Below are 11,647 nucleotides of genomic sequence, written 5' to 3'. Positions count from 1 at the left end.
GGGGGTTCATTTGAATCCCCTAAATATAGTGTAGTGCCACCCTTGACTAGCAGAACGATACTTAATTATCCTTTATTTGGAAGGAAAATATGATTTCATAAACTATTATGAACTAGTTGAAAGGTTATTCCTCTTCTTTGTGGGTTTTTTCGAGTGGCACACAACCTCAAAACACATCGTTAGCCTTCTTCATCATTTGTGTGGTAGTGAGTAGTGCATTCAACTCCCCAAACTAAAACTGGGTTAGTGAGGAAGTTCAATCAAGTTCAAACACGTGACGAATTGAAAATAAAAAGGCCCTAAACAAGTGTTGCTCTTTACTGTTGCAACTATTTCTTTCAGTGAGACAAGCATAATGACAAAATAAAACTATTGGATCTTGGGCAACACATAATATCACTGTATTTAGAACAACACGAATTTTATGATTTTTAGGGTGGGTTTGGATACCGTTTATTTTGTTGAAACTGAAAACTTATTACTGAAAGTACTGTAGATAAAGGTAAAAGTTAGTTAAAATAATACAATGAGACTCATAAATAGTACCAAAAAGTGCATGAATAGTACCATGGGACCCATCATTTTTTCAACAAAACGCAAAAAACTTTCATCCTCAATGCAATCCAAACGCGCGCTTACAGGGCATGGGGAGAGATGGTAGTGGATTAGCTGAAAACTTAATCAAATTGAATATCGACTCATTCAAAAATGATTGTCACTATTTAAAGTTTTGGAGACACTAAAAAAACATTGACTTCTAAGTGGGGTTCATATGAATAAAAAATTTTCTTTTGGCAAAAGTCTTATATGTAATTTGTCAGGTGACAACTAAACTCGTGATATTAAATTTCAAAACAAACTTTTGAAATGATTCATGTCTCAAGTTTATAATATTTTTGTTTTTAAATATCACCCATATAATCGGGTCTTAGATGCAGTGCCTGAAATGGTATTGGACCAATATACAAAATTCCCAATAAAAATATTAATCACCAGATTCACCACGTTTGATCATAGTTTCATTACTTTTATATAACTTTGCAATATATAAATGTTCACAAATTAATGAAGACACCTATGCGGATTGCGGAGGTTGAATGATTATTTGGACATTTTTTTGCCAAAAACCACCGTGTTTTCGGAGTTTGACCCATGACTCTCAAGCTTCAGCACTTTTAAGCGTCATGGATGGATTGAACTATTATTACTATTTTCCTCATTTCATGAAATATTAATTTTTTGCTAAATATTCTGTTATTGGAAATTATTTCTGTGGGGCCTAATAATTTGTGGCTCTGGCCCATTTTTACATTGGGGCCCAAGGCCCGAACCGAGGAGGGATATAGCCAAGAACGTATAATACAAGTCCAAGTAATCTTGAGACATAGCCGATGATGATTCTGTCCTTGGTATTCCTAAGGTCCTCCTGAAAGGAAGGGCAAGAACGGCATAGAAACAGTTTTGGGAAACACCTAAAATATCTATGTTGATAGAGAAAGGACCGCTGGACAGTATGGTGACCAAGGACAAAGGGAAAGCTGCCATTACTACCATTGAATACTCTGCACCTGACAGAACCATTCTCTTCAGCTTTTACAACCACCCCCAACCACTTTGGGTATGGACTGATAGAACAAGTATCAGTCCTAGAAAATCGAACCTACACGTGGACGTTGGATAAGGGGTACAAGCTAATATAAAAGGGGAAGCAAGCAATCTGGGAAAGGGGCTGGGAAAAAAGGCCAAGAACAAGAGCCTCCCAGACCGCCTCAAGGATAAAGACTCCTCGAGTGAACACGGTTTAATTCTGTATGAACACCACGACTAACCACCGTCTGGTGACCAAGGTCTAGCCTTTCAAACCCACGCTCTACAAATGATATTGTTTGGGTCTTTTTACGTGCGAACCCAATATCATTTTGGATCGTTACAAATTGAGTCCTTATAATTGGCGTCGTTTGTGGGGAGGGCTTGTGTGTTGGCACAGGCGGTGGGTCTAGAAAGTCCCCCCCATCATTTCCAACAGCCTGTTGTGGTGCTCTAACATAAAGTTCCATTAGGGGCTACACTTCGAAGCGCCAGTAGCTCGGATGGTTCTAGGGGCTTGGTCGAGGGGCTAATCCCCCCAAACCAATGTCCCATACCTTGGCCAAGGGGCAAATCTCCCCAAACTTAAAAAGCTAAGTTTTGGACAGAACCAAGGTATTGCATGGTCTTCGGACTCAAACCTATGGGGAAACCAACTACTTAAAAATCAAGTTTTGGACAGAACCAAGGTATTGCATGATCCTCGGACTCAAACCTATGGGGAAACCAACTACTTAAAAAGCTAAGTTTTGGACAGAACCAAGGTATTGCATGGTCCTCGGACTCAAACCTATGGGGAAACCAACTACTTAAAAAGCTAAGTTTTGGACAGAACCAAGGTATTGCATGGTCCTCGGACTCAAACCTATGGGGAAACCAACTACTTAAAAATCAAGTTTTGGACAGAACCAAGGTATTGCATGGTCCTCGGACTCAAACCTATGGGGAAACCAACTACTTAAAAAATAAAGTTTTTGACAGAACCAAGGTATTGCATGGTCCTCGGACTCAAACCTATGAGGAAACCAACTACTTAAAAATCAAGTTTTGGACAGAACCAAAGTATTACATGGTCCTCGGACTCAAACCTATGGGGAAACCAACTACTTAAAAATCAAGTTTTGGACAGAATTAAGGTATTGCATGGTCCTCGAACTCAAACCTATGGGGAAACCAACTACTTAAAAAGCTAAGTTTTGGATAGAACCAAGGTATTGCATGGTCCTCGGACTCAAACCTATGGGGAAACCAATTACTTAAAAAACTAAGTTTTGGACAGAATCAAGGTATTGCATGGTCCTCGGACTCAAACCTATGGGGAAACCAACTACTTAAAAATCAAGTTTTGGACAGAACTAAGGTATTGCATGGTCCTCGGACTCAAACCTATGGGGAAACCAACTACTTAAAAAATCAAGTTTTGGACAGAACCAAGATATTGCATGGTCCTCGGACTCAAACCTATGGGGAAACCAACTACTTAAAAAATCAAGTTTTGGACAGAACCAAGGTATTGCATGGTTCTCGGACTCAAACCTATGGGGAAACCAACTACTTAAAAATCAAGTTTTGGACAGAACCAAGGCATTGCATGGTCCTCGGACTCAAACCTATGGGGAAACCAACTACTTAAAAAATTAAGTTTTGGACAGAACCAAGGTATTGCATGGTCCTCGAACTCAAACCTATGGGGAAACCAACTACTTAAAAATCAAGTTTTGGACAGAACTAAGGTATTGTATGGTCCTCGGACTCAAACCTATGGGGAAACCAACTACTTAAAAATCAAGTTTTGGACAGAACCAAGGCATTGCATGGTCCTCGGACTCAAACTTATGGAAAAACCAACCATTTAAGGAGAATTCTAAATTGCTCAGTCCTACAGGATGATTATCTACTAAAAATTGGATTACGTCCTAGACGGAATGAAGGTCCCAACCTGTCCTCAAATTCTCAGTTCTAAGGGAACCGGTGAAAACGAGCGTTTAAGTTCGGTACGATCGTACCTCGATCCTCGGACCAGATGCCAGAAAGGACTAGGGTTATGAGGGTTGTTAGGAAGGTGGCGAAGCACCCTAGTACTTGGCGACCCGCATGGGTAGTTCGTTTTGGGTTACACATCCTCGGATGATTACCTCCTGCACAGCACCGATCATTCAGCCATCATCTCAGTTAGTTTGGGGTATGCAACCCTTTTTCATGTCGGCATTATTGTGCTGAATAGTTTCAATAAGCTCAGAAATAATATCTTTTTTTAATAAGGGTTTCTGCCCTAGATATCGTTTTTTCATGTCGGCATTATTGTGCCGACTAGTTTCAATAAGCTCAGAAATAATATCTTTTTCTTAATAAGGGTTTCTGCCCTAGATATTGTTTTTTCATTTCGGCATTATTGTGCTAAATAATTTCAATAAGCTCATAAATAATATCTTTTTCTTAATAAGGGTTTCTGCCCTAGATATTGTTTTTTCGTGTCGGCATTATTGTGCCGAATAGTTTCAATAAGCTCAGAGTAATATCTTTTTCTTAATATGGCTTTTTTCCCTAAGCATCGTTTAGAATATAAAAATAAAAAGGAAATCATATGACAACACATCTATTTACGGCATAAACACTGCAGAAAAGAAAGAATACATAGAGTAAAATAATGTCAACTTTTATTGACGTAAAGAAGCAGTACAGCATACAATGAGGGGCTTAAACAAGCTTATACAGGAAGCTAATTACCAAAGCAAAAATAAATAAAAAATATAGTAAAAATAATAAATACAATGAAACGACAAATCTTTCTAAACTCTGCTCCAGTAGCGACTGTGTATGAGAGGGAGACCTCCTTTGATGGATGAGGAGAAGAAGAGGAAGAAGTAAAAGCACCATGATGGATCTGGTGATGAGAAAGAAGAAGAAGGGGAGGCAAAAGGAGGCACCAGTGAAGGAAGAGAGGAAGAAGCAGGGATACTTAGTCCCTACATCAGCCCTGACTCCTAACACGCTAGTGCCATATTAGCTATGCTCTTAGGAGAGCGAATGGTACTGATGATGAGCAACCCCAGCTTAATTGCACCAAAAGCTTGATGCGATTAGCTCCTGCTTCGGATTTTGGCTGAAGGAGGATGAGAAATATCTTGAGTCTCTGCCAACCCTGCCCTGACCGAGCCATCTTAAACTTTGGAAGGACGCGGTGCTTTTGGAAAGGATGTGGTCTCTTCACCCCCGTTTCGACCTCAGACATATCACATTATAAGATTTGACTGTGCAGGTAAGGAAAACTTTGAGCGCAACTTAAGGTTTAAGGCTTTAGAAAGGTTAAAGGGTCTTTATGCAAAGGAAGTACCCTCTTATCTAGTTTCTTATATGGAAGGTAAGTTCAATGGCATTTAATTCGTACGGATTTTCAAGAAGAGCTGCAAACAATATAGTGTCTGTTTAACTCCCCAATGTCATCTATAACTGTCAGATTTGATTGGCCTCGTAAATGAAATTTATTAAAGACGCGCCTTGTACACTAAAACGGCAGGAGCGCATCGTGTGTAAATCTAGAAGAATGTCTCGTAACCCGGCGCATTTCCTAGGCATATGAAGAGACACCAACATTAATGAAGGGCAGAGCTAAACGAATTGTAATAAAGGCTTGGCATTACCAAAACCCTCCTCTCCGACCAAGAGGTCGGACAGCAGGATTTTGAGGGGCTATTGTGGGGCCCAATAATTTGTGGCCCTGGCCCATTTTTACATTGGGGCCCAAGGCCCGAACCGAGGAGGGATATAGCCGAGGACGTATAATACAAGTCAAAGTAATCTTGAGACATAGCCAAGGATGATTCTGTCCTCAGCATTCCCAATGTCCTCCTGAAAGGAAGGGCAAGAACGGCATAGAAACAGTTTTGGGAAACACCTAAAATATCTATGTTGATAGAGAAAGGACCGCTGGACAGTATGGCTACTAAGGACAAAGGGAAAGCTGTCATTACTGCCATTGAATACTCTGCACCTGACAGAACCATTCTCTTCAGTTTTTACAACCACCCCCAAACACTTTGGGTATGGACTGATGGGACAAGTATCAGTCCTGGAAAGTCGAACCTACACGTGGACGTTGGATAAGGGGTACAAGCTAATATAAAAGGGGAAGCAAGCAATCCGAGAAAGAGGCTGGGAAAAAAGGCCAAGAATAAGAGTCTCCCAGACCGCCTCAAGGAGAAAGACTCCTCGAGCGAACACGGTTTAATTCTGTATGAACACCACGACTAACCACCGTCTGGTGACCAAGGCCTAGCCTTTCAAACCCACGCTCTACAAATGATATTGTTTGGGCCTTTTTACGTGCGAACCCAATATCATTTTGGGTCGTTACAAATTGAGTCCTTACAATTTCGTTACAAAACTTTTATTGCAACTTATTTTAGTATGTAGTCTATTTTTTGAACTAGCTTTCTGAAAGTCGAGTTCCACATTGGAACTTGAATTCCCCAAAGTCAAGTTCTTCTATGCAATTTGGTGGAACATGGAACTTGAGTTTAAGAAAATTGAGTTCTATGTTTGCCGCATATCATTGAGTTGCACAAAATTCGACTTTGGCAAAATTGAGTTCTCTTTGAACTCGATTCTAAGAAAGTCAAGTGTTATATAACTAAAAACGTTGCAATAAAAGCTTTTTAACAAACTAATTTTTAAAAATCAAACATTTAGCAAAAAAAAAAAAAAAAAAACACCCATGAAATGTGTTTAAAGCCTAATCTTGTCACTTCATGGAATTGGCTACAAGTTTGAATCTTATTACTTCGTGGACTACCAATATCAAATGGTGGACTCATGGTCCATATCTCTTCTACTTCGAGGATTGAGATTCAAGCCCATGACTTCTCTCATTAAGCTCACCACTCATATTATGTCTCGCCTCTTTATTGTGAGAGGCCATAATTACACAATGGGTTTGAGATGAAAATGCACAATCACAAATCAAAACTCCTAGTCACAAAATGGTTATTTTGCTATAAATTTGAAATCATTTCATCCCACCAAACACCCATACTTCCAAAAAATAATATTTGGAAATTTTTTTATATCAAAACAAACAAAGCCTTAAAAAAAAAATACAACTTCTTAAATTTATTCATAAATGGCAAAATAAAATTTCAAATTTAGTATACAACACATAACTAAAACTAACTTAACTAATCCGCTGAGTCGAAACTATTCAAATTTTCAACCGACCTGTCATTTGTGAGGTTGGTGGATTGGCAACGGTTTAAAAATTTCCCAACGAATAATGTTAGGGACACAAAATTGTATAACTTGTGCCACAACTCGCCCACATGGCAAGTTGGAGTGGTAGAGGTGTGATGTTGGGTCCATGTGGGGTACGCCTCTTACTCACAACTTGCCATGTGGGCAAATTGTAGCACAAGTTGTGTCATTTTATGTGCCCCTAACATTACTCTTTTCTAACACACCAATAGTGGATGAATTGAAATTTTTTCCTTCAACACACCCAATCTGACCCGCGTATAAGTCTTAGCAAAGAGTTTGGCCATGAGATGATGTAGTGATATTTTTTGTTTAGTTACTATTGTTGGTGTGGATAGAAAATTTATTATTAATGGGATGAATTGTAAAATAAAGAATGAACGTAGGTGTATTGCAAAAGTGATTAAGTAAAATAAATAATGTGGCTTTTTGGTAATTTAAAATGTTTTTTTTTTTGGTATAGCCGGATGAGATGTTCTTAACTTGCATTTGCGATATTTCTTCCCCAAAACTCAGTTTCTTGCCACTTAAAAAACTAGGTCAGTTTATTATATTATTAGCTCTTTTTTTTTTTCTTTTTTTTTTCTAAACTATTTTTAACAAATTAGCAAGTAAGCCAATCCAAACATACAAGGATGAAAGAGAATCTCTTTAATTGGTTTGAAAGAATTCGACCTAACAATAAACCAATTGGGCACTTGATCGATTGGAATTTAATCCAAGTGGAAAGATCAAGATTTCTTCAAATCATCATTAAGATAATTTTAATAAAAAAAAAACTTGCATTGCAGCAAGTATTGATATTTTTTTGTGTGGATGGAAAGCATTGATAATTTGATATAAAACTAAAAACTAAGTTTTAAAGGGTTTAAGAGGGTGTTTGGTAATGTTGTTCTAGTAACGTTGTTTGTATTTTTTGGAAATACGTGTGAGTGAAAAAATGTATGGAAATACGTATAATGTTATTTAAACACTGAAAATTGTTATTTTAGTTACACTACCAACAACCCCTAAATGTCTTGAAATTAAATTTTCTAAACTCGTTGATTATTATCCCACCAAAAAAATAGCGATATTGCTCTAAACTTCTAATAAAGTAATAACACAACCGAGTGGGGTTGGCTAAGTAGTTGGGCACTCAGTCCCAAAGTGGTTGTCTTGAGTGGAGGTGAAAGAACCCAAGTTCGAGTCGCAGCACTTTGAAAAAACTCCCTGGGCTAGCGATTTATCTTTGCTCACCCGTCATGAGTCTCGTGACAGTAATTAGTCCTTTGGTTGAAAGCTTTAGGAGTAGACTGAGTCTTAAGACCCAAAAAAATAAAAATAATAATAAGATATATTTTTTTTTTTGAGATTTGGAGGGGGAAGAGAGAAAATCTATGCTATTGTTGTTATTACTTGATATGGTGAGTGGGGAAGAACAAAACAGAGAAAATTGTAGAGAAAGAGGAGAGGTAGAGACCGAAAATAAAGAGGAATAGGGAGAGAGAAAAGAAAAGAGTTTACCATTCTGATATGTGTCAACATGTGGGGTCCACTTGTTCAGTAAAAATAGAGTTGTTTTAGGTTGTGTTTGTTTTGGGTGTAAATGATTTCCGAAAAATATTTTACACCCAGCAACGTGTTTGGGTGCACATGTAAAATAAAGTTTTTCTAAAAATCTTAAACTGTGACCGTAAAATAAGACTTTTGACTCAAAAAATCATTTACGCTTTTGTTTTACCTTCAAATAATTTATGGACTCACACACCCAAAGAGAGAGAGAGAGAGAGAGAAAAAGCAAGAAGAGAGAGAGAGAGCACCAGAGTAATCAGACTGCCATGCAAGCTCCATCCACCATCTGTCGTTTGCCGTGCAAGCTACGTCCATCGTCCCTCTTCTCTTCCTCCCTCGTTCTCTCTCTTTTCCTCTGACCAACCATGGTTGAATCTTCAACTGCATGTCATCGATCTACAACCCACCACCCACCCCTGTCGTCGTTGCCACCTCTAAATCAAACCACTAATCTCGTCGCCTAAAGCCCTAAGCTCGATACCGATCTTGACAACCGACCACAGGCCATACTCCACCAGGCTCTCCAATGCATTGGTTGATTTGGCCGCCACCACTAATTGCTGATCTGGCCGCCACCGATCACCAGCCCACTCCACTCCACCCCCAAACCCACCCGATCTGGCCGCCACTGTCCTCCATTCACTTTGATCCCCTCTTTCCCGATCTATCTCTCTTTCCCTCAATCTCTCACTCTTTCTTCCTCCCCTCACCGAGTTTGTGAATAAGAAAGTTTTTTATTTTGATTTTTGGTTGTGTTAAGTGTATATTTTGAATTTTTCTATTATAAAATTTGTTTGGGAGCTGAGAAAATGTGAAAAATTTGTAAAAAAATAGCACTTTCAGAATATTACCAAACACTGAAAATCGTTATCCGGACTATTTTCCATTGCAGAACTAAACACCCGGATTTCATTTTAGGCAACCTTAGATGAAAACTACACCCGAATTTTTGAACCAAACGCTTATGTGATAGAGTTAAGAAAAATAGAGAACTGAGTTTTGAGATATGAATTAAAGTTTTGAGTGATGAGAAATATTGAGAACTGAGCTTTGTGTCATCTTGAAACCAAACATGGCCTACACTTGGAATGAGACAATTTTGATGGTTCACATATTAGTGGGGTCCACGTGATGGAATCAATGTCTACAAAGTCATTCTCAGATTGTACATCATTCTCAGATTGTACATCAAACGAAATTACAGAATCCTAGGGTTGAAGCTTCCCTCTTATTTATTTTCATTAGAAAATACAATTTCAAAGAATAATGGTAAAAATTGTTTTTTTTTTTTTTAAGTATTCTTTTAGCAGAAAAAAAAAAGGACAACTATTAGCATCCCTCATAACTCTACAATGGCATATGTGAATTTTTATACTATATTGCTTATTTGCATTACATAAAATACCAATAACTTTTTTGATAAAATTAAATATCAATAGCTTTTCCTCTCTAAAAAAAATATCAATAGCTTCATTTTACCTCCATAAAATAAATAAAAATCAATTTACCGTTCTCATGCATCTCGTATTTGGACTGAAAAAGTGTAAAAATTCATGCTAGGCACGACGATTACTGTGCTTTGCTTTGATCTTAAAATAAAAATGAAGAGACCTTATTTGTCACGTGGTCATGCCTTTTAGTGAAACATTGGGATCATCCCACCTTTTCAATAAATAAATTAACTAACAAAATTGTTGGTATGACTTTCAAGTAACGTACAGTCCTTCTCAAAAAAAAAAAAAAAAAATGTAACGTACAGTCAATGTTTGTACTTTTTCAATACATGATTTTTTAATTAGTGTATGCGAGTTAGGTCAATTAATAAAATTTTTTATTTTAAAATAAGAGATATAGAGTTTGATTCCCGCCAACACTAAAAAATCAATTAGTATTTTAGTTTAATAATAAAGAGATATTATCAGAAGCGGACGCTATAAATCGAAACTCTCTTTAAAAAAAAAATACATCATTTTTTTCCTATCCATTTATATTCTTGGAATCCTAAATATTGTCTTAGCGGGGAAAAAAAGAGAAGAAAAAGAAGAAGAAATCCCAAATCAATGCTCGTCAACATATTTAGTTATAAAAGCAAGTGAATATATATAAATTTTATCTCAATATATTAAGAGGATTCATAAAGTTAGTTATGACTTAAAAAAATGCCAAAAATATCCATAATCTAATTAGATAATTTTTATTATTAAAAAATAAAAAATAAGGCTAAAATTGTAATTCAACAAAATTAAAAAAAAAATCAGAGAAACTTAAAAAAAAAAAAAATTAGCACACTCTCTATTTAAATTAAGGAATATTTCATGCATGTTTAATACATTTTTTTTTTCTTAAAAACTAACACACACTAAATCCAGTAGTTTACTCAATTTCAAAATCTAAATTTTAGTTTCAAAATCCTTTTCTGTGTAATCTCACTAAATATAGATAAATTTAAATTAAAAAATTTCATTAAACTCAAAAAAATAAAAAAGTCACATCACACATGTGGAGCGCGTGTAATGAGGTTAGTTATTATTATTGTTTTGGTTCTTAAACAGAATTGATTATTGATTATTAAGCTAAACAAGGAAAGTAATGCTCTTTTTTTGTTTATTCGTTTCTATCATTGTACTAATTGTACTTCAAAGTCCCGTACAAAAGAGAAATTGTACTGCAAAGTTTCTTTATTTCTTTTTTTTTTTTGGAAAAGCAAAGTTTCTTTATTTCTAAAATAAGAGATATGTGGAAGAGTTGAATTGAGTGTAAGTTACTGGCTTGTGGGGGTTGAAATAAAGGCTGTGTTTGTTTTGGGTGAAAATCATTTCCGGAAATGCTTTTTCGGAAATGAGGCTGTTTGGTTGGTCCGAAAAATTCTATTTTCCGGAAATTGAAATCCGTTGACCGAAAAAAAAGGCCTTTGACCACGGAAATCAATTACCACTTCCATTTTCACTTCAAAGGATTTCCGGAAAAAGAGAGAGAGAGAGAGAGTGCGCGCGCATGAGAGGAGAAGACCAGTCCGAGCTCCAGTTGATCGCGATCTCGCCGGATCAAGAGGCGAGATCGCGCCGGATCGAGATCGCGATCGACGGTGCGATCTCGTGAAACGTCGTTCGCGAGATCGCGCCGGCGAGATCGCGATCTCGGATCGCGATCGTTGATGATTTTTTTCTGGGTTGTGGCTTGTGTTTTTCTGGATTTGTGTTTTCTTTCTTCTTTTCTAAACACCAGAAAATATTTTCCGGAAAATTTTTTGAAATGCAAC

The sequence above is a fragment of the Quercus lobata genome, chromosome 6 (assembly GCF_001633185.2).
Source record: "Quercus lobata isolate SW786 chromosome 6, ValleyOak3.0 Primary Assembly, whole genome shotgun sequence".
NCBI classification, from domain to species: Eukaryota; Viridiplantae; Streptophyta; class Magnoliopsida; order Fagales; family Fagaceae; genus Quercus; species Quercus lobata.
This window is presented reverse-complemented; position numbering follows the sequence as displayed.